We start from the raw sequence: 24,317 nt of genomic DNA, 5'->3' as shown, positions 1-24,317 counted from the left end.
TTGTCAGTTTCCACCTATATCTTGCATCCTACACTAAGCCATCGGTGTGGGGGTAACTGCAAACCTCCCAATACTCGCAGTGTGGCTTGTAAGGACAGCCACATGAGACCTTGGCCCATAGCCTACCCTGGAATCAGTAGCAGCAGCAAGCTAAGCTTTGGCACATACCCGGGGCCAGAGGGCCCAAACCTTGGTTCGCTCTGCCAGATGTGGCCCTCACTGCCTGTGACTTGGTTTTGCAGGGTTTGAATGTACCTGTTTCTGACAGATCCTGACTTTCTGTTTTGGGCACTGGGCAGCTGGGGTTGGTTTACTAGAGAAACAAGGAAAAGGAAGTGTGTGTTAACTGTCATCTAAGGATAAATCATATAAAATTCTCAGTTGAGAATGGTTGATCATATCTGGAAGTATAACAGGCAAGCCATAGAGTAGATGGAGTTTATTTTCTCCTTCCACGTGTCTTAGGGCATCTCCCCATGCCTTCTGTTTCTGTCTGGTGATGTAGAAAACTCCTACTTGGTACTGCAGTGACTTGGAAAACAAACTTGCCCGGGGGATCAGAGGTTCCAGGTAGTCTTCCTTTCTTTCCAGATTGCATTTACACTCAGGACCTGCAGGTTAGAGTATCACCTGATCTGCATGGTCAGGGCCCGAGTATAAATCCAGCATCCATGACTTATGGAGACTGAGGGGGGGGGGGGGGGAGTATTGTTGACAGTACCTCTAAAGTCATCTCCACCAGTGACCGGACCTAAGCGTAAATGCACAAATGTCATATGACAGAGTGGCCCTCTAGCAGACATTACTGAGTGACATACAGTTGGGAACCATGTATACAAAGCCTAGGAGGATGGTGTGTGTCCTGGTGCTGATGTCCTAATGCTCTAGAGAGCATCCCCAGCTCCCTTGACAGAGATCCCAAAATTCTCAAATATCCCCTAAGAGGAGGGAATGTCAGACAGATCCACATCAGGGTGTCTCGTTTCTTCAGTGGTGGCTCATGCCTGTGTTGGTTATAACAGAACTACGTTGTGTTAGCCTTCTGGGGCTGCCATAGCAACTGCGTGGTTTGAATAACAGAAATTTACACCCTTACGTTTCTGGAGGCCAGAAGTCTAAGATCAAGATAGTGCTCCTTCTGCAGGGTCTAGGGAAGAATCCCCATTCCATATTTTCCTCTTGGCTTCTGGTGTCGCCAGCAATCCTCAGTACCCCTTGGCTTATAGAAGCATCACTCCAATCCCTGTCTCTCCCTGTGTCATCACGTGCCATCTTTCCTTCATGTATCTGTGCTCCTCTTCTTATAAGAGATAAATCTGGGATTAACAGCACGTCCTACTCTAGAATGAGCTCATCTCATCGTAATGAATCACATCTGCAATGTCCCTCTTTTCAAAAAGGTCAAATTCTGAGGCTCCTGGAAAGGCATGACTTTGGGGGACACTATCCAGGCCAGGACACAGGTTATATAGGAAAAGCCAAGATGTACAGTTCATACCATGGGCTGGGGATGGAGAGGAGTTGTGGGTGTAGAATGGCCAGCCTGTGAAGACCAGGGTCGTTTCTGAAGGTAGAAAAGAGCAGTAAAGATATGGGATCTAGGAGGGTGGGGTGTTGGGTACTGAAGATGGACCAGTGTTTCAGCCCCCTGGGAAGCCCGAGCCCATGCTGCCTTTTTCTGTTTGGCATTTTAAAAGGTTCTTCAGTGTTCTTGGCCAGAAAGTACTGTTTCAAAGGTCTGTCTTCTAAGATGCTATGGAGTAGGCATAGCTTGTCAAGGCTCCTCTCTACCATCTGGCTAGGCAGCTGTAGACAGAGCTCAGGAAGGCTCTGATTGGCTGTGGCTGCACATGAAGACAAGCATTGATTAGATGGGGGTGGGTGCTTGGCTTCTCCACAGAAGCTCTCTGGGAGGGGATGTTCAGACCAGAGTTGGCCTGGTCCCAGGACAACTGACAGTGCTACTGCCCTTGAACCACTGAGCCTTGGCCCTTGGCTTTCTTCACATGGAAGCCAACCCTTCCAGCCCTGTCATTAATGAAGGGGAGGGTGCCCTGCTTCACTGGGAGGATCCTCTGGGAACCTTGCCACTTGGTCTTCAAGTGTGCTCGCAGGAGACTTGCTCAGGGGGGTATGCAGTCTGTTGCTTTTCCTCACACTTGAATCACTTCCTGGATATAGGTACCCAGACTCTGTCTTTCTCCCCAGTACTGATTTCATAAGATCAAGCCTGAGAGAAATGTCATTCATCAGTGTGCATGGAGAGTCTTTCTGAGGAACAGCCCACGAAACCCTCTGTGTCCATTGGAAGAGAATCACAAAGGGATTGTTCATTCCATGAGGCCCCTGGGAGACATTTCCTGTCCAGTCTTGGTACCAAGAATAGCTGAGCTTATGAGCACTTGGGTTGTTTTGTTTGTAATGGACACTGATCGTGTAACAGCTCTGTTGCCCACTGGAAGTCTCAGAGCTGCCTTTGTACAAGGGGCGTAGGGGGTGCATCTTCAGCCTCGTTTCTGAATCCAGTTTTGGTCCCCATCCTTGACTTTCATACCACTTTTTTTAAAATAAGGAAGACAACTTATTGGAAGGATTTTGGGGGTATTTATAGAATTCGGGGAAGAGCTGACTGCTCAGGACTCAGGAAGGGAAGGAACCGGGCTGGCTCTGTGGGCCTTGGCAGCAAGAATTCATGGATCTTTCCATGGGATCCAGAGAATTCCTAGTCTCTGCATCTCTCCACTTGCCATGCTCTCCACTTGTCATTTTAGGCTATCTGATTAGCCCAGTTAGGGTCTCTGAACCAATCGGTTGTGGGGGGAGAAGGCAGATCCTGGAGCAAGAGCAGAATGACCAATGAGCCCCCCACTCCCCAGAATATGGTCAGGAGGTTTCCCAGAGAAGAGCCCAGCTGGCAACCCAATAGGCAGCTCTAACATTTTACTCTCCCAGTGCCTGGCATGCGTGGGCATGCGCAGCCTCCCTTTTTCCGAAGACACATCATGGAATTCCATCCAGTCACCCTATGTACACTCATAAGTGTGCACACTGCTTCCTCAGCAGGAGGCAACCCTGTGTCATGTCCAGCCATCACAACTAAGGATGCTTTCCAAGTCCTGCATCTCAAAGCCATGCCCATTTTTCGTCACATTCTGTCTGTAACCTGTCTTTCTATCATGTGACTTAGGGCCCATATGGTGGACAGAGCGTCCAAAGGTTCAGCAGCTCCCCAGGTGGCACCGACCTATACTCAAGCTTGATAAACACCGTTATCAATTATCAGGGACAAAGAAAGAAGACAGAAATTATGACCACACTCATCTTCAAGGGGGAAATAAATAAAGAAAAGGAGATAATTCAGTCCTGAGAACAAGAAAGGGATAGAGATGGGGGCTATAGTTCCACATGCCACATCTGGTCTTGGGACCAGTAATTTCCTAGGCTGGCTGGTGTTCCCAGGGAAGAGAACCAGATCTTTGTTCTAGAAGGATCTCACCTTGTGGAGGACCTGCTGGTCTGAAATGGCTCCCGTTTCCCACTCCCTCACATCTACTGGTCCAGCGGTATGTTGATTCGAGACACATCTTGGGGATTCTGGGTTTTTAATCATATTGCTTCCAGCCCTGCTATATAGTAGCAAACCTGTTTCTCTTCATAGCCAGGGTCTTAACCCCACCCAAAACAATAATCTACTTTTCTGCCTCTTCCTGTAATACGGTTGCTGGCAAACGACAACCCGGGGACAAAATGTAGCCTGCCACCTGGTTTTCTAAATAAAGATTCATTGAAACAGTCACACTGATTTGCTTCTTTGGACTGTGGCTGCTCTCATGTTGGCAACAGCAGGATTTGGCAGTTGCAGTGGAGATCTTATAGCCCACAAAGTCTGAAATGTTTGGACCTTGTCTAGTACCTCAGAAAGTCTGAAGTGGCCACGTGGGACCTTCAACTTTATGGTCCACTAATATTCGACAAAGGAGGAAAGACTATCCACTGGATAAAAGACAGTCTCTTCAATAAATGGTGCTGGGAAAATTGGACATCCACATGCAGAAGAATGAAACTAGACCACTCTCTTGCACCATACACAAAAATAAACTCAAGATGGATGAAAGATCTAAATTTTTTTTTTAATTTATTTATGATAGTCACACAGAGAGAGAGAGAGAGAGAGAAGCAGGGACACAGGCAGAGGGAGAAGCAGGCTCCATGCACCGGGAGCCTGACGTGGGATTCAATCCCGGGTCTCCAGGATCGCGCCCTGGGCCAAAGGCAGGCGCCAAACCGCTGCGCCACCCAGGGATCCCTGGATGAAAGATCTAAGTGTGAGACAAGATTCCATCAAAATCCTAGAGGAGAACACAGGCAACACCCTTTTTGAACTTGGCCACAGTAACTTCTTGCAAGATTCATCCATGAAGGCAAGAGAAACAAAAGCAAAAATGAACTACTGGGATTTCATCAAGATAAGAAGCTTTTGCATAGCAAAAGATACCGTCAACAAAACTCAAAGACAACCTACAGAATGGGAGAAGATATTTGCAAAGGACATATCAGATAAAGGGCTAGTTTCCAAGATCTGTAAAGACCTTATTAAACTCAACAGCAAAGAAACAAACAATCCAATCATGAAATGGGCAAAAGACATGAAGAGAAATCTCACAGAGGAAGACATGGACATGGCCAACAAGCACATGAGGAAATGCTCCACATCACTTGCCATCAGGGAAATACAAATCAAAATCACAATGAGATACCACCTCACATCAGTGAGAATGGGGAAAATTAACAAAGCAGGAAACCACAAATGTTGGAGAGGATGCGGAGAAAGGGGAACCCTCTTGCACTTGGTGGGAATGTGAACTGGTACAGCCACTCTGGAAAACTGTGTGGAGGTTCCTCAAAGAGTTAAAAATAGACCTGCCCTATGACCCAGCAATTGCACTGCTGGGGATTTACCCCAAAGATACAGATGCAATGAAACGCCAGGACACCTGCACCCCGATGATTATAGCAGCAATGTCCACAAGAGCCACACTGTGGAAGGAGCCTTGGTGTCCATCGAAAGATGAATGGATCAAGAAGATGTGGTTTATGTATACAATGGAATATTCCTCAGCCATTAGAAACGACAAATACCCACCATTTGCTTCGATGTGGATGGAACTGGAGGGTATTATGCTGAGTGAAATAAGTCAATCGGAGAAGGACAAACATTATATGGTCTCATTCATTTGGGGAATATAAAAAATAGTGAAAGGGAATAAAGAGGAAAGGAGAAAAAATGAGTGGGAAATATCAGAAAGGGAGACAGAACATGACTCCTAACTCTGGGAAACGAACTAGGGGTGGTGGAAGGGGAGGTGGGCAGGGGATGGGGGTGACTGGGTGATGGGCACGGAGGGGGGCACTTGATAGGATGAGCACTGGGTGTTATTCTATATGTTGGCAAATTGAGCACCAATAAAAAAATTTATAAAAAAGATAAATAAAGTGGCCACGTGACAGTAGAAGCTTCCGAAATGGTGAATCTTTATCTTCGAGAAGATTTTTTTAGAACTGGATCTTGCCTTTGGAAATAAGGAAAGGAAAGCTCCAGTCACTATATTCATGAACTCAAATAATAAGATCAAAGTTTTTAAAAATGATCATAAAATAATTTTGCACAGTCAGCAAGGCTGGACCTCAAGAATGGCTTATGTCATGTCATTGAACTTCGTTTTCTAATCATCGTTAGTAATAATAAATATTATGCCTAACAATCATAAATAATTATAAATGCCCTTATTATGTGCATCCTAAGTGCATCATACATAACAATTGTTTTAATCCTCATACGAAGCTCTATAAAATTGTATTCTTACCATTTTTATCAAAATAAAAACTGAGCTACAGAGAGGGTAAGTCATGGTGCACAGGCCATACAGCTGGTAAGTGGTAGAACCAACATTTGAACTCAGATGGTCTAACTCCCGAATTTACTTTTAACCCAAATGTGAAAACTCTGCTTTGAAGGAGTATATTTGGGGAAATATAGAAGCCAGTAGTAGGACAGCAACAGTCCATTCAGGAGAAAGGAAAAGAGAAGGGCTTCCTTGGAGATTCTTTACAGCAAAATCATTTCTATTATGAAACAAAACTTTATATGTTATTCAAATGTCCCCCAAAATGGAAAAAATATTTTATTTTATTTTTATTTTTTAGAAGATTTTATTTATTTATTCATGAGAGACACACAGAGAGAGGCAGAGACACAGGCAGAGGGAGAAGCAGACTCCATGCAGGGAGCCCAATGCAAGACTCGATCCTGATATTCTGGCATCACACCTTGAGCCAAAGGCAGACACTCAACCACTGAGCCACCCAGGCATCCTGGAAAAAAAAATTTAATCTTGGGGTGTCAGGCCTTTGTCAAGGGTGCAAAAAAATATGTTTCTAAATGTGTGGTAAACATTCACAGCTTTCTCATGGTTTCTGGAATTTTGTGTCTTGACGCTCAGTGTCAGGACATTAGTCTGGGTAGAAAAGAGCTGGAATGGTCTGTATGGGAAAAGGTAGGGAACGATCCAAGGGAGAAATGCTTATGTCATGGTGGGGGTCAGATGAGTGAAGGCAGACTCCAGGAGGAGGGTTTGAGCTGGGCTGGACATGGGAGCTTTGGCAGTGAGACCAGAGACAGGCCCAGTCACATGCTGGGTAGGACAGAGGAGAGAAAGGATACATCGAGAGGGGCACACCCCAGGCTCCCACCCTGCCTCTTAACGCCTCCTTTTTTGTTTTGTAAGATGTTATTTATTTATTCATGAGAGACACAGAAAGAGAGAGGCAGAAACACAGGCAGAGGGAGAAGCAGGCTCCCTGCAGGGAGCCCGATGCGGGACTCAATCCCAGGACCCTGGGACCACAACCTGAACCAAAGGCAGACGGTCAACCACTGAGCCACCCAGGGATCCCTAATGCCTTCTCTTTAGAAGGGCCTTCCCCTGGTGCCTGCACAAAATATAATCGTTCTCCACAATGAACATGAATTTACCGGTTCCCTTGGCTGCCTTTCCCAGCAGAACGTAAGCCCTCTGAGCAGAGGGGCTCTGTTTGGTCCCAGGCTCTTTCCTCAGCATCTAGAACAGCGTCTGGCACCTAGAGGGTGTCCAGCAGCCACCTGTACTTTTGTCCACCCTTAGGCCACCCACTGCTAGGCTCTCCAGCTCATGCCACTTCTGAATACTGGGTGTTGCCCGCGGGACCAAGAGATTTTCAGCAGCTGAAAGAAGCATGACTCTCTCAGAAATGATAAAGGAAAGACAATTGAAAATTGACCACATCGGGATAACCACTTCAAAAGCATAAAGAGGAACATAAGCGGATGTTCCCTCTCACCGAGGCAGGGAGCTCTGCCAGCGGAGAGGTTTCCATCTGGCCTTCACACAAAAGAGGGCTTGCCATTAAAACCAAATTCCTGACATTTCCTCAAGGCCCTCCAGCTGCGACAAATTGTCATGGACATCCGTCTATCCATCAGGCCTCACTCTCTGCCTCCTGAGAAGGTTGACGACGTTGGACCCCATCCCTGCCTCAGTGGGGGAAGAAGCCGCCACCATCCCGCCAGCCTGCAGCTGCTTTCTTTGCTGCCAGCCCCAGCCTGTGGCTTCGCACAGGTGACCTTCCAACAAGCCCCGTTGATCACGTTTTATGTTCCTCATCTCAGGCTCCTCTAAGACCTGCACCTGCAGGGACCAGCACCATCCTACTTGGTCCTTCCACAGAGCTCATTCTTTTCCACCTCTTAGCAGCTGTAGCCACAGTGGGAAAGCTTCTCCCAAGCTCAGTGGGCCTGTGGTCTTTCTCCAGGATTCCTGTCCTCCACTGGTAAAAGGGCACACTTTCTCATGGAATTCATTTCAGCATAGGAATCTCTGGGGAGTCCTAAGGTCCATTCTCCAGACTGCAGCTGGAGTGTGGCCACTGGGCTGGCCCCGGGTACAGGGGGTGGCCTTCTAGCTCCCAGCCCCATGCCCAGGTGGATGGCTTCTACCTGGTCATGTCTGCAGACACAAGACTTCCTTTGTTTAGTTCCTGTGCCCCACAGGAGCCTCGAGCCAATCCCACCACCCTATTTCTAACTTACAGTTTCCAGGTATATTCTATATCCCCTTGTAAAGCATTGAATCCTTTATGGAGCAAGGCAAGTTCTGAATTATGAGGACATAAACTTTCATTTTCTTGATGATGCTTTTGACACTGGGCAAGATTCGGTTGTGTGGGATCTATACCATGCTCCACTTGACTGAGAACTATAGAACTAAGTGGATTCTCTCACCCCGTGAACACTTTGATGTTAGTCATTACAACTTAACCCAGATCTCTCACCTCATCTGACATTTCTTTTTTGAAGCCCAATGTGGGGCTTGAACTCACGACCCTGAGATCAAGACCTGAGCTGAGATCAACAGTCAGATGCATAATCGACTGAGCGACCCAGGCTCCCCTCCCCTGACTTCTCGAGAAGAGTTCCCTTCTTTTCTTTGGACTCCCAAGATTTTATCTCCCAGGCTCCTTTCCAAACCTTCTGAGAGGAAAAAAGTGTGCATTTTGTTCAAAGGGAGATATTTCTCTGGGGAGCATTGACATTTCCATCAGAAACAAAGACCTTGTTTTGGCTTCATCCCAAAGAAAGATTTTTTGATTGTGAAGTTGAGGATCTGGAGCCCTAGTGGCTCAGCCTAGTGGCTCAGCTCTAAACAACCATCAGCCTCTGGATAAATCAGGTCCTGGGTACTTCTACTGGGGAAGGGTCCTGAAAATGTGACAGGGCGGTTAGGCAGTTCACTTCCATACCCATATTGACCCGATTTGTTATGGTTATGGGTGACGGGGGAGAATGAGGCCTGATTGCCCTCCCCTGGACTCGCTGGGAAAATGGGACAGGGAAGAAGCCAGTCATCCTGAAACAGGAGAGCCTGTGTGCACACCCTGGACAATTTCTCTTTCCTTCAACAACAAGGAACACTGATCCTCACATTTGGGGAAGTCTTGAAAACTGCCTTCAGAATTGTAATCTGTTCTTAAGGATGTTTTTAGAGATGGGCAACCTTTGTCTTTTGAGGATGGATGTCTTTTCTCATAATGAAGGGATCTCTTTGGGCAAATAATCTTTTGGCTCAAAAGTTAGGATAAAGAGGGCAGCCCGGGTGGCTCAGTGGTTTAGCGCCGCCTGCAGCCCAGGGTGTGATCCTGGAGACTCGGGATTGAGTCCTGCATTAGGCTCCCTACATGGAGCCTGCTTCTCCCTTTGCCTGTGTCTGTGTCCCTCTCTTTCTCTCTGTGTCTCTTATGAATAAATAAATAAAATCATTTTTTAAAAAGTTAGGTTAAATATATGATAATAGAAATGCTAAAGCACAACCTCAACACTGCTTTTCTTATTAAATGTAAATGACTTGGGGTAGGGAGCACAGACTTACACTTGCAGCAGGACACCAGCTGGTTTCTCCACAGTGAATCCTTGACTCTCTGGTTCACGTGGCTCTTTTTTTTTTTTTTTAAGATTTTATTTATTTATTCATAGACACACAGAGAGAGGCAGAGACACAGGCAGAGGGAGAAGCAGGCTCCATGCAGGGAGCCCGATGTGGGACTCGATCCCGGGTCTCCAGGATCACACCCCAGGCTGCAGGCGGCGCCAAACCGCTGTACCGGGGCTGCCCGGTTCATGTGGCTCTTAACTCGCTTCTCTTTATCCTGTCCCACCTAGGGACTGTCCTTCTGATGTGATGTCACCATCCACAGTGTGAGGTTTGGGGATAAAGTTTTCTCTGCTTTCATTCCTAGTCATGGCAGAGCAGAAAACCCTCTAATAGAGGTTATTTTCAACGTGGATCCTTCTTTTTTTTCTTTCCCTTTGAACCCCACTTAGGGACTCTAAGCAAAGTTAGGGCCAGTAAGAAGCTAGAGGACCCTGCCCATCTTGAAGAAGCTCCATGTTGACACCTGGCTGGTTAAATGCATTAAGTCACAACCAGCATGGAGGCATTGATGTTAATATGGTTTCTGTCCCTTTCCCTCACCCCTCAGTGGCTCTCTAACCTGACATGATATTCAATATCCCTACCAGCCCCAGATTACTGGGGACAGAATGAGGTTCTGGCCTTCGTACTGAAGATACCTTTGTCCTGGGGGTTACCTTTGGGGTATGTGCTGGATGGGGCAGTTGTTGGAGGTCCCAGGAGAGCCAGCGAGGTGTCTAAGGCCTAACTATTCACTGACACAGAAGCATTTTAATCTTTTCAACCGGGCTGGAGCATTGCTGGCCAGACACTGGCTCTCCTAACACATTCTACCAACTGTCCTGTTAGCATTGGGGTCTTGGAGAATCATCAGCTTTTTCTTTCCCCTCTGAATGGCTTTGGCTCAGAGACTAGTCTGTGGCCAGCAGAGTCTCTGTGCAGATACAGAGTGGGGACCCAGGCCCCTTCTCCCGGGACACCTGCTGCCAGGTGTTAGTTAACAGGCAGGTGGGCTACAGCCACTCTGACTTGACCTGCTGTCCTCCATCAGAGGAGACCTAGTTTGGAAGAAAGTCAAATGCAAACCAAGCGAGGGGTGCAAGTCCTGAGAGACCATTTCTGACACCTGGGAGGAGGAGGCAGCTTCCTGGAAAGTGAATTTTGTTATGGCCTCTTCCCACCATATACCACCCTCCCCATTTCCCACCTATTATGGTTTACTCCAGAATTTCTGCATGATCCCCAAGCCTCCAGTAAAAGGAGATGGTTTCTGATCAATGCTGTTGTTTGCCATGAGTGATGCTTGAACAGACTTGAGACCTATAGCCAGCTGCTTTCTCAATGTCATTCTGAGTTTGCGTGAGAATCAATAATGGCATCTTGTGATCTTTCTAGAAGCTGAGGGAAGGGGTTGAGTACTCTGTTTTGTGGACTATTGTGCTGCTATTCATGTGGTGGCATGGAGGAAGAAGCTGAAATTGAGTCTAAAAGTGTTGTTTTATTGTAGTTCCTGGAGGTACATTAGTAGCCTGCAGGCTCTGCACACAGCAGACACCCGAAACCACCATCGAGTGAATTGTCCATCTATGCTAATAAGCATTAGATCTAGTTGCAAAGGCCAGGGGCAGCATCAGGTTAGCAGGGCCTGTAATTCCTACGCACCAAGGGGTCATGTAGGAAATAAAGTCAAGTTACCAGGCAAGGACCAGTTGGAGAATCCGGTAGGATAAATAATCTATTTCAGACACTATTAGGTAGATTAGAAAACTATATGAGTTCATTTAATCCTTATAATAACTTTTGTGGGTTTACCCGTGTCCCTGCCAAAGAGATATGTTTAGGTCCAAACCCCCATATCTCTCTATTAAAAAAAAAAAAAAGATTTTAATTATTTATTTATGAGAGACACAGAGAGAGAGACAGAGACATAGACAGAGGGAGAAGTAGGTTCCATGCAGGGAGCTCGATGCGGAACTCAATCCCAGGACCCTGGGATCACAACCTGAGCCGAAGGAAGATGCTCAACTGCTGAGCCACCCAGGTGCCCCTGAGCTCCCGTATCTCTGAGTGTGTGACCTTTATTGAAATGAAGCCATGACAGATATAACTAGTTAAGATAAAGTCATACTAGAGTAGGCTGGGTGCCAAACCCAACATGATGAGTGTTTTATAAGAAGATGGGGATGTGAAGATGGGCACAGGGGGTGAAACCATGTGACAAAAGCAGAGATTAGAGAGATGCGTATACCAGCCGAGGGATGCCAGGGGCTTGCTACCAGCAGCACTGGAAGCTGAGGAGGCAAGGAGCATCCCCCACAGCTTTCAGAGGGGTGGGACCCTGCTGACACCGTGATTCAGCCTTCTGGCCTGCAGACTGTAAGGTACTTAGTTACTGGGACCCTCCATGGGACAGCGAGGCCTCTCACAGGGAGGAAATAGGTGTTCGCGTCAGGTGCGGCTCAGGATCTTTACATCACAAGGACACTTCCAGGGAGGGAAGTTGCCACGTGACTCAGACGCCCCCACTCTGGGGAAGAAGAAGGCTGGTCTTGAGACCAGTTCCTCGTGGCCTCACCTCAAAATCACGGGTAATTTTCAAAAGCACAGTTTCAGTAGCTGGGCAAGGAAGGAGAGCGTGTTAATTGGCCAAGGGGTTGAGTAGGAGATGCCTTCTTTAAAGGCGTGTGGGTTGGATGGGAAGGGGGGCAGGGGGTGGCAGCCCCTGGTGCCCCCCCCCCCATATGCGAGCTCCTCTCCTTCACCCCACCCCTCCCTGCAGCAGGGTTGGGACTGCAGGAAGGGGTTTGTACCAAAGGGGGTGACAGGACAGGATGTTGCTTCTTTCCCATGTGCATCTACAAGGCTGGAGGCGAAGAAAACCATATGCCGAGGATGCAGGAGGCTGAGGATTCAAGAGGCCAAGGGCGCAGGAGGCTGAGGGTGCGGGAGGCTGAGGGTGCAGGAGGCATTCAGCCCAGATCTGGCTGCTCGGTGGCGAGGGCAGCCGGGGCCAGCAGCCTCCCTGCCTAGGAATGGCAACCTGAGCCAAAGAAACCCTTTCTATGTCAACCCCCTGAGAACCCGGAGCTCATTTCTTTCTGTGGCCAAGCTGAGCCTGTCCTGGCAAATAGAGATAGACTGGTAGCAAATGGGATGGGTTAGGGTTAAAGTTTTGGATTGGCCTGTTTACTCCAAGATAGGAGAGATGAGTACATTTACAAGCTGAGAGGCAAGGAGCCAATGAGGGTACTCCCAAAACACACGGGTGGGTTGTGATGGGGGCAAGGACATGAGTCCATCTCTGGTGTTGGTTCCTGTTCTCCAGTAGACTGCTGGGCTTTTGCTGTGGGGACACCTGTTTGCCCTCATGGCCCTGACCAGGCCATCTGTCCCCCTGGAGCTACCATCACCCTGCTTCAGGCATCTGGGCCCATCTGGGCTGCTCGGGGATTTGCACTGCTGGTGTGTGGATGTCCTCTTTGCACCATGAAGACACATTTTTGCACATTTGCACAGTTTTTTTTTTTTTTTCATTTTGCATTTTGCACATTTCCTCACTGGCACGGGTGCCGGGCCTTTCCTGCTGTTGCCACAGCATTTAGCAGTGCACTCTTAGCAGACTGAAGTTCAGGTCTGCACACAGAGCCTGCATCTGCCTCATGGCACCCCTGCAAGGCAGCTGCTTATCCCTGCCACACGTGCCTCATTCAGGGTCACAAAGCTCAGTGGTGGCACCGGTGCACATAAGCTGGTCTGCCCAGAATGCAGCAGGTGCTAAGCACCCATCCCTTTCCTGAGGACTCCAGGATTTTGCTCCTAAGATGAGCCAGCCGGCCCCTCTGATCTCACTGAATCAACTCTGCCTTTCAGTGGCAGCTTCTCTGTGGGGCACTGAGGAGCTCTCATGTACGGTCGGTCTTTCCTCTGCCTGTTTGGGCCTTACATGCACATATGTCTCTTAGAGCATGTGCACACATCTGTGCAAATACCGTCAGATAGTTAAGCCCCCTTCATCCATTAGGCACATTCTTAGAAATGTTTTCCTGCCTGTTGCTGAGATCATCTCTGGCTGTGGAGACATGGACAGGTGGCCATGCTGCCCTTGGCTGCTCTGTGCAGCCCCTTTCTCTTATTTTTTCTGCCACCCGTCCCTTGCCCCTTCCTTCTCCAAAGTTCCAACTATGGTTTCCTCCTTAGTGGGTGTTGGCGGACTCTGAGAACCCATCTGACAGCTGCTCCCTCCATTTTTCACAACAGAGCCTGGTTTTACTCAGAGCCCAGCCCAGGGCAGGACTTATGATTGGTTTAATTCAGTTGGAATTATCCTTTCCTATTTGGGGAAGTGCCTGGCTTCAGGGTTGCTGGCCTTGAGGGGGACCTCAGGGACTTCTGTCTTGCCAACAAAATGTAAGGAGAACTCTGTGAGGGATCATAGGAAAGGCACCTCCCACAACAGAAGAGATACATGGGGACTGATACCCTGTCCTTACTTTGTGGTGTGAGGATGTGGTTTCTAGAGCCATGGCCACCAGCTTGGGACCATGGCCAACGTGCAAGATGATGGAACAGGAAGGTGGGAATGTAATCCTTTTTTTTTTTTTAATTTTTATTTATTTATGATAGTCACAGAGAGAGAGAGAGAGGCAGAGATACAGGCAGAGGGAGAAGCAGGCTCCATGCACCGGGAGCCTGACGTGGGATTCGATCCCGGGTCTCCAGGATCGCGCCCTGGGCCAAAGGCAGGCGCCAAACCGCTGCGCCACCCAGGGATCCCCGGGAATGTAATCCTTGATGCGGTCTGCATCACTGAGCTCAGTGTTCTAGGTAATAGACATCCTTTTTTTTTTTTTTAATTTTTTTATTTATTTATGATAGTCACAGAGAGAGAGAGAGAGAGAGAGAGAGGCAGAGACACAGGCAGAGGGAGAAGGCAGGCTCCATGCACCGGGAACCTGATGTGGGATTCGATCCGGGGTCTCCAGGATCGTGCCCTGGGCCAAAGGCTGGCGCCAAACCGCTGCGCCACCCAGGGATCCCGGTAATAGACATCCTTGTAGCCTAGTCTCTTTTAAGTTATATTTTTCTGTGATAACGTCGTTAAAGGGTCCTGGCTGATACACATCTCTTTGGTGACAGAGGTGAGATTCATCCCGATGGCAGCCAAGTAAAGCTGGGGGAGCTAATCCAGAATATTCCAGATGGAGGGCTGAGGGGAGGAGAATTGGAGCACAGACAGCCTTTAATCCCCCCCCCCCCCCCAAAGAAAAACAGAGCAGGGGACAAGGGCCGATGGGGGTGGGTGCTGTTTCGGGTAGGGGGATAGGGGAAGGAGCAGTCCCATTAGGAGTCCATCACTGAGCCAGGGAAGGGCTGTGTAGACGTCTTGACAGGAGGGAATGTGCTGTGCAGGTTGGCGGAAGCCTCGCTCTATATGCCAGTTCCCAGCTTTATTTTTTTAAGATTTTTAAATATTTTTATTTATTTATTCATGAGAAACAGAGAGAGAAAGAGGCACAGACACAGGCAGAGGGAGAAGCAGGCTCCATGCAGGGAGCCCGACGTGGGACTCAATCCCAGGTCTCCAGGATCTTGCCCTGGGCTGAAGGCAGCGCTAAACTGCTGAGCTACCCGGGCTGCCCAGTTCCCAGCTTTATTATTATTTGTCTTCCCAGACTCACCCTCCAGGAAGTCAATGAACGAGTGAGCTTATCAGGCAGACATCTGGCAAGGCCTGATGGTTTTGAGATCTGCCTTCTGGAAATTCACGTTTTCTATGTGCCACCCCCTTCCGCGATTTCCTTTAAAAAGAAAAATTTTCTTCCGTAAAGTTCCCACGTAGTGTTGGGTGCCTGGAGGGGCTCTGAAGGGGTGGCCACATCACGTAGCGGAAGTCTCAGGCCAGCTGGTCCACCCGGGACCGCAGCCGAAAGAAGTCCGCCCCTGTTAAATCTCTCCCACATGCAAGACAAGAGGGGGTTAGCATGTGCCCTCCTTTTGCCTATATGTCCTGGACGCTTGTTTGAACCTGATTTTCCATAGGAAAACGTGGGGGTGAGAGCAGGTCTGGGTGCCATGAACAGTACCTCCACGCGCGGCTGGAGGGGTTTCTGGCTGTGTGGCCCAGTGACCACTAGGGGGCGATAGAGCCCCACGTCCCGAGCCGTGTGTCCCTGCAGGTTGGCCTGTGCCCAGAGACCAGAGGCCGACCCTCCTCCACCCTCCCTTCCTGCCTGGGTTTTCCAGCTCAGATTGTTCACCCTCAAACGTGCCCCTAAGAGGAGAAAGCAGATGTCACCGAGCAGACAGATTGAACTCACACCTGACCGGCCCGGCCAGGGCTTTTAAGGGGGCCTTCTGCCACTGACTGCTTGTGTTCCCTCGTATGTAATGGGAACCTTCCAGACACGGAGGATACAGCCAGGGACAAGGGAGTTCTGCTCTCATGGGGAGTACATTCCAGGGAGGAGAGTGGATGAAACCCATGTATTGTGCGTGCAGAAATGTCAGCTGGTACCGAAAAAAAAAAAGATGGGTAAAGGGGTGAGGGTTGGAGGGTGCTGCACTGTGCCGGACTGAGGGATGTGGAAGCTCTGAGCGGGGTGGGAAGTGGGACGGAACCAGGGAGCTGGGCAGCCAAGGGGGGCGTGTGGGGCAGCTATGCATAGCAGGGGCAGGAGCAGTGCAAATGTCCTGAGCAGGTGTGACTGCTGGTTGGCATGGCTAGAATTGAGTCGGGAGGGAGAGGGCGGCGAGGTCAGGGAGGTGAGGAGGGCCTTGTGGGCCAGGGCAGGATCCTGGGACTTGGCTGAGTGAACTGGGAAGCTGTCAGTGTGTGTTACAGAGGAATGTCCTGCGCTCTGGAGGCGGGAGTCGGCCGCTGAGCGGGGAGCTTGGGGAGCAGCTGGGAGCCACCAGAATGGACCCGGACATCAGTTTAGGTGGCTTCCCGCCTCCTCTGAGGCCGCCACCTGCAGAAGGCCTTACCCGGCTATGCTTGCTGTGAGCAGTCTGCCAGGGCCCTGAAATATAACTGTTATTTTCAGCATCTGCGCCGTCTGTGTTCCCCTGCACTGTGCTGCTGTTACCTCCTGTCTTTGGGGAAAATCGTGTGTTTAATGTTTCACGTGCTCATGTCTTGATTCCCCATGCTCTGCAAGGTCCTCCCCAGGGCCACTTAGAGCCTTCACACGGCCTTGAGGCCTCCGACTGTTGCCCTCCCCGAGGAGAGCCTGGGGACCTGGCCTGCAGATGCACCTGGATGAGCAGGTGTGTCTGGAGGAGGGATGTAAAGCTGCCGTCACCTGCAGGGAAAGGGCTGGTCCTTATCACACAGTAACGGGGCAAAGTCATTTTGGGGGCCCCAGGGCTCCCTTCTCTGTCTTCTTCCTCTTGTGTGGGCTCCGGACTCTGAGAGCTACAGTGCCTTTAACCTTTCCCTCCAGCCTTGGACTGAAATTGTCTTTGGGAAGGGTTTGACAAAGGTGTTCAAACTAAGATGTTCAGTATAGAAACTAAAGGTCACATATTTCGGGGGCAGTTGCCACCTGCAGCATATAACTGAGAGGGAATTTCTAACACCAAAACCATGCTTTTTAGGAAGCTGTTGTCTTCTCAGAACCCCACGATTGGGCAGTGGTGGCTCTTGGCGGCTAAGATAGGGTGGCATTTTGCCAGCGGTCCCCCCTCCCCCCTACTGAGCAAGAAATGGCACCTGTATGGGCAGCAGTTCACACCGAGTGACTGCTACTGGCGGAAGCGTTATTTTTGAAAATCATTGACCTGGACAGCCACCTACTGTGATTATATTGACGGCTACTCGAGGTCGTGACTCTTGGATCTGTAGGACGGGCAAAGAGGAGAAGGTGGAGGACAGACCTTGGCACCCAGGGAGTCTGCATCAGCCAGGTCGAAGGAACTTTCAGCCTGGGGCATGAAGATGAAGCCAGAAGCTTCACAGTGGGTTCAGAACGTCTTGGGCTGCGACCCCCAGCAAGGGAGATGTCTCAGGCTGTCATCCAGCACGTGCGTACATGAGACTGAAAACCATTTCTCAAGGAACGGTATTGCCCCAGAACAGTATTGCCCCTGGCCCCTGCGTTCTAGTTTCACTTCGATGCTTGCCTGTTCTAGAAGCATGCCTTCTCTGGCCCACACAGCTGGTTTGGTGGTGGGGTGGGGCCGGGGCTGCACTTTGGAAGATACCACCATAGATGGTCATGACCCGCAGGACGGGTGTGGAATGCCTGCGAAGCAAGGCTGGCTGGGAGCTTCTAGAGCACAATCATTTGGGTGGAAGGAAGCTCTGGGGATTTGCCAGGGATGTGCAATGCTGGACGTTCCAAGTTCCAGGTTCTAAGATTGGCTCACCACTGTGCCCAAGGTCGTGGGTACTTTGAACACCCAAAATCAATCAATTCTCTGTTCATACTTCAACTAAAACCCCAAAACCCCGCCACAGATGACTGTCGTCCTGGAGCAGGTTGGTTGCATCTGAGGGCTGTCAGGCCAGCTCCTTGTCCATGGGTCTGTATCAATGGATGCCAGGACAGCCTTTTGAAATTTGCACAGGCTTTCCAGAGAAGTTTGTTTAACTTGGAAAACTTCTGGTCCTTTCACACCATGTCTGTCTTGGATTATGGAGAGCTCCTCCTTTCTCTCCCGGCAACTCGAGTTTATTTTTCAAATAAAAGTTTGTTTTCCCGTGAAATGCCAGAGGTTCTGTGCTGGGTACAGAGGAATGAACTTTAATTTAGAACCTTGAGTCTCTGATTCACACACCAAGGGCTCCCCCGGTGCCGGGAACCTCCCTGCCTCAGCTTGCCCGGCCAGCCCCAGGCGGCCCATCAGCCCATGAGTGCCACCAGCCTGTCGCGCCTATGAGGGCCCACAGAGTGGCACGTGTCCCTCAGCCCTTGGGTCTGGAACTGGAGGCTGCTTTCTTCTCCTGTCCTCTTAAGGAATCTGTTCATGTGAAGTGTCAGTCGGGGTCCTACCGGTGCCAGCAAACTACCTGTGCGTTCCCAACAGCCAGGACCTCGGGGCTCTATAGTTATAAACGTGAGGGTGTTGTTGAGAAGCCAGGCTAGAGTCAGGGAGGCAAACCAGAGATCAGTAAAAAAGCCTGTGCCTTCCTGGGTAGATGAGGTGGAGGGAGGAGGGCAGCATGAGGCAAGGGCGCGCAGACATGGCCGGTGGAACTGGGCCCCGGAGCTGAGGTCAGTCTGCCTGGCTGTCGCATTGGGAACCGGAGGGGATGCAGCCACGGCTAGAGATGCTTCCCAAGGCCTCTCTCTCTCACCCCAGCTGGAAGCCAGCTCACAAGGGAGCCTGGGCCACACAGCTGCAGGGGCAGCGCCTTGTGTGCCCAGCGGATGGAGCGGGGGACCTGCCAGCAGTGCAGGTGAGTGCCTGGGTGCTATGCTCTGCACCTGGGTGCAACTGGCTGATATGTCCAGGCGCAGTAACAAGAAGCCCAGAAGCTCTCAGCCACAGAAGCTGTGGCACCTCCATTGAAAGGAGTCAGCTCTAGGGTGTCCTGAGTATGTGGTCCAGCCCTTGCTTCCACGTAAGCAGATTCTCGTGTTTGCCAATGGTCTCAGGGCATCATTTGCAGGCCTGGTTTTGAACCTCGCTCTCAGAGCAGGTCCCAGGACCTGTGTGGCAGGTGCCTATGCTGCAGCAGCAAGAGGCCTGGGGTGGGGTGGGGGCTCAGCCAGCAATCTGCAACCTTTCCAAGATGCTGAAGGCACATGGCGAGCAGGGAAACTTGCCCCATGATGCGCCTTAAGGGACCCTAAAACTCTCCCTTCCCAGCCCTAGGATGGGCAGACACGGGCTTCTCCGCACCCTAACCCCAGCCAGATGTTGCTCACTTTTACCACATGCTCCCAATTCCAGCTGCCAGAGTGGATGGAATCCCTGCTTATGGCCTCTGGGCCCTGACTTTATTTTCTTTCACTCATTTTCTCCTCGTACACATTAGCTCGTCTTTTGGACTCATCATTGATGTGGCCCTCTTCCTTCCCGTGATGGACACAGGACGTACCCAGAGGCTGAGCAGGACACAGCTGGGGCCCCTCCACAGGGTTAGGCAGGGTTGTCGTTGGGTGGAGGCTGGAAAGGCTGTTCCTGACACAGGTGGAGATACCAAGGACTGTCACTCCACTGCTCTGGGAACCCACTCCCGCCAGGGTCCTGACAGCCCTGGAGCAGCCCCTTGGCATATGTGGGTGATAGAATGTAAACTCAGCCATTAAATGGAGTGGTGCAAATGGAGGGTGAGTACTGGGCAGGGTCTTGAGGGGCCTCGGACCCTGTGAGGGGCCATCTGGCTGCTAGGGAGGCTGTGGAAGGAGAGAGTCTTTTCAAATCAGGGCCAGCACATGTTTCCTGGACAAGGCCTGATGGTAAATATTTTAGGCTTTGTGGGCCACCTGGTGTCTCTTGAAGATACGCAGCCGTAGACATAATGTGAACTGCATTCCGATAAATCTTTATTTATAAAAGCAGATGGCCGGTGGGATTGCGTTCCCCTGTTTTAAATCATAAATCTTATCATCCTTTTCAACTCCCCTACCCTCATTCCTCCCCACCACACTCAAGTGGAAATCTGAAGTCTCACCACATCCCACACACCCTGGCCCTTGGCTGCCTGCCTGCCTGGCCCCTGACATTCCCCATCCAGGGATGCACACCATTCCCTTCAGGAATGAGGGATTCAGACCCCAAGCTGCTGGCTGTGCCCATGACAGGGAACACCCTGACACAGGGTCATGCCCCCTCCTGAGCTGGCCTGCACATGAGTGTGAAGGACTGGCCCCCTCGCCCCACTCAGGACAACTCTGGGGCATCATCTCCGCTCTGGAACTCTCTGCAGGGGCCTCGTTGGGTCTGCATTGCCCCTCACTTAGGTCTGTGGCCCAACCCTGCCTCCTTTCTTTCCTTGTCGTGGGCGTTGATCCTGAAATACACTTCATACACGCCAGGCTCCATTTCTACTACCTCCTGGGGAACCTGCAGCACCTCTTCTTCCAGGCAGGCGCAGGGGTTGGCCTGGGCTTCAGCTCTCTGTCCTGGGGTCCCCGCTATCAGAGAGGCGGTTTGAGTGAATGAAGGCGGGGGGGCGGGGGGGGGGGAGGAGCAATGAACAAATGAATGGACCAGCCAGGCCTGAAGAATCAGTAGGCCCTGATTAGGGACCGTGAGATGGGAGAAGGCGGTGGGGCTGGAGGGCTCTGAGCCAGAGCTGGGGTCCCCCCTCCCCAGGGTAAGTAAGACTTTCCCTGAGTTGCCCGTGCTCCAGAGTGCTGTGCCCCGTCCTCTGACCTCCCCTGAGCTGCCCTGGCTCAGCCAAAGCCGGGCCAGGGCCCTGGGCTCACCCGCTGCTGCTGGAGCCTTCTGGATCAGGGCAGCTGGTGAGACTGAATCCTGGGGCCTGAGCCGACTTCAGAAAAACGTGACTCATCTCGCCTACCCGCAAAGAAAGGAAAAGTATGTGTGGCATCCAAGTTTCCTGAAAAGTTCAGCCAACACATCGCAGAGCTATGTGGCCTGGCACCCAGCGTGGGTCCTCTGGGAGAGCGCCCTCTGCTGGCTACCACGCAGGTGTCCCTGAAAGGTATCCTGGGCGCCAGCCGCCCAGCCGCTGGGTTGTTATTCTAAGGGGCGGTGTTGCTGTTTGGGAGAAGCCAAGGGAAATTTTCCAGTAGAATCTCCGTTCCCCCAGAGAACTGGTAGAGCTCTCCAGCGCTTTAAAAGCCTGCCTGGGTGATTGTGGGGCAGAGTGAAAGGAGATGCTAATGAACCTTGCATTCTTGCCCTGCTGCTTTATTTCTTAATTCCTTTTTAAAAATAACATTTTATTTGGCAATTTCACACACACAGAAAAAATTGCAAAAATAGTACAGAGAATTCTCATATACCCTCCAGCCTGATTCCCCACTGTGAACATTTTCACGCAATGGCTTATATCTCCCCCACCCCCAATACATAAATATTTATGTGTGTTTATCTAAAATCTGAACCGTCAAAAATGAGTTGCAGGGCATAATGTCCTTGTACCCCTAAATGCTTCAGTGTATATTTTATAAAAACAGGCACATACTCCAAAGTAGAGTTTAATTATCAAAATCAAGAAATAGGGGCACCTGGCTGGCTCAGCGGTTGAGCATCTGCCTTTGGCTCAGGGCATGATCCCAGGGTCCTGGGATCGAGTCCTGCATCGGGCTCCCTGAAGGAAACCTGCTTCTCCTCTGCCTGTGTCTCTGCTTCTCTCTGAGTGTCTCTCATAAATAAATAAATAAAATCGTTTTTTTTTTAAATCAAGAAATTGACATTAATCTGATCGTATTCACTGAACTACAGGCTTCATTCACTGTTCACGAGTTATCTCCATAGCATCATGTTTTGGAAGAGGAAGCCCCCAGTCGGGCACTGCATGTGATTCTCCTTTCTCCCAAGACTGTCAATCTGGAGCTACCTCAGTCTTGTCTCTCATGATCCCAACATTTTCCAAGACCACAGGCCGGTTACTGGGCAGACTCTGCTTCATTCAGGGTTTGTCTGATGCATCCTTACAATTAGATTTGGGTTTGCTGGTTGGGCAGCAGTGCCACAGGCCTGATGTCCTGTCCTCGTGTCGCAAGGGGAAGCACATGATGTCGCTCTGACCCACTACTAGTGATGCAGACCCATCCCCTGGTTAAGGGAAGTAGCTACCATGGTGAGGTCCTAACAAAATTGCTGTTTTTCCCTTCGTAAGCAATAAATATTTCATGGGGAGCTGCTTTGGAATTACATAAAAATCTCTCATCAAACTTTCATTTGTGAGTTTTAGCATCAATTGATTAGTTTTGCCTGAGTTATTGCTATATATATATTGATTAGTTGGGATTCTACTAAGGAAGGAAATTTCCTTTCCTACATATGTACGTATGTAGGTATGTCCTTTTATTCAGTGGTTTGGTTTGTCATGATTATTATCTTGTTCTTGCTGGCAGGAGCCCCTTGGGCTGGTCCCTGTTTCCTGTGACTGTCCCCATTGTCATGTTAGGAGCACTGCCTTACTTTCTGGTAAAACAAAGTCTTCCGGTCTCATCTTTTCCTTTCCCTGCCCTGACCTGGAATCTCCAAAGAGCCCTTGCTACTTTTAGTGGCCAATATAATTTAGAAATAGGATCTAGGTGCTAAATGTACTCACAGCTGCTGGGGCATCACTGCTTCTAGGTCCTCTCAGCAGACACTGAAATAGGCTTGCATCTAGGAGAGTAGCTGGATACAACAAAGAAGATATGTCCACAGAGTAGACTGCTATGTGGCCTTAAAAAAACAGAGATGATATTTTTGAGCCAATATGGCAACAGACATGATTGGATGACTCTCAAGAAACATGGAAATGGCTCTTGGACTGTAGGTAAAAACACTTAAGCGTCAATAGAAAGCCTTTCCCTAAATCCGGATGGTAGGGGAATTCATGTATATTTTCCTCTATCATCTGCATGGTCTAATTTAGCTCTTTCTTTAAAGATTTTATTTATTCATTCATGAGAGACACTGGAAGAGAGGCAGAGACACAGGCAGAGGGAGGAGAAGCAGGCTTCATGCAAGGAGCCTGATGTGGGACTTGATCCCAGGAATCCAGAATCACGCCCAGAGGTAAAGGCAGACTACTCAACTGCTGAGCCACCCAGGCATCCCTAATTTAACTCTTTTTTGTGTGGTAAAATGCAACCTATCATTTATCATCTTAACTAGTTTATTTAATTTTATTTTGTAGGGGATGGGCAGAGGGAGACAGAGAATCCTAAGCAGATTCCCCACTGAGTGCAGAGCCTGATGTGGGGTTCGATCTCATGACCCTGAGATTGTGACCTGAGCCCAAACCAAGAGTCAGACACTCAACCGACTGAGCCATCCAGGTGCCTTGTCTTAACCATTTTAAAGTGTATAGTTCAGAGGCATTAAGTATGTTCACATGGCTGTGCATCCTTCACCACCATCTACTTTCAGAACTTTTTCATCGCCCCAAATGGAAACCTTACACCCACTACTCCCAGTTCCCCTTCCTCCTCGTTCCTGGCAACACAGATCTATTTCCTGCCTCTTTTGATTTACCTCTTCTGGACACTTCATATAATAGAATCATACAAAATATAACCTTTCATGTCTGGCTGCTTTTACTCAGCGTGCCGTTTTGAAGATGTATCCACGTTGTAGTCGTAGCAGGTGCCAGGGTTCTGTTCTTTTTTATCCAAGAATACTAGCCCATTGTACAGACAGGCCACATGTTGTTTATCTGTCCATCTGTTGATGGACGTTTGGGTTGTGTCCACCTTTTGGCTACTGTGAATAATGCTGCTGTGAACCTCGATATTCACGTCTCTGAACACTTGTTTTCAGCTCTTTGGGGTGGATAGCTAGGCGTGGACTTTCTGGGTTCTGTGGCAACTCTGTGTTGAACTTGATGGGGAATGTCCACGCTGTCTTCCATAGCAGCTGTGGCATCATGCATTCCCCCCGACAACACCTGAGGCTTCCCGTCACTCCACCTCCCCAACACCTGCAACTTCCCACTTGTTGCTGTTGCCCTCCTGGTGGATGCAAGGTGCTATCTGAGTGTGGTTTTGACCCGGCCTTTCCTTGGGACATCGGGCGTTTTCCCATGCACTTAGGGCCCCTTGTATATCTTCTCTGGGCAAATGTCTATTCATTTTTCCATTGGATTGTCTTTTTGTTGCTGAATTATAGATGTTCCTTCTACATTCAGTTGCCAGACACTTAGCAAATGTGTGCTTCGCGGATTTCTTCTCCTTTTCT

The 24,317-nt window shown here is 49.7% G+C and overlaps 1 protein-coding gene across 29 annotated transcripts in view; it reads left to right on the top strand.

The window, feature by feature from the left end:
• The window catches only part of PRKAG2 (protein kinase AMP-activated non-catalytic subunit gamma 2), a 268,436-nt gene that overhangs the window by 84,138 nt on the left and 159,981 nt on the right, over positions 1–24,317 (top strand). The gene's annotated exons all lie outside the window — the stretch shown is intronic.

This window comes from Vulpes vulpes, chromosome 7, assembly GCF_048418805.1.
Source record: "Vulpes vulpes isolate BD-2025 chromosome 7, VulVul3, whole genome shotgun sequence".
NCBI lineage: Eukaryota > Metazoa > Chordata > Mammalia > Carnivora > Canidae > Vulpes > Vulpes vulpes.
The sequence above is the reverse complement of the archived record's forward strand: the minus strand, read 5'-3'. Positions and strand labels throughout refer to the sequence as shown.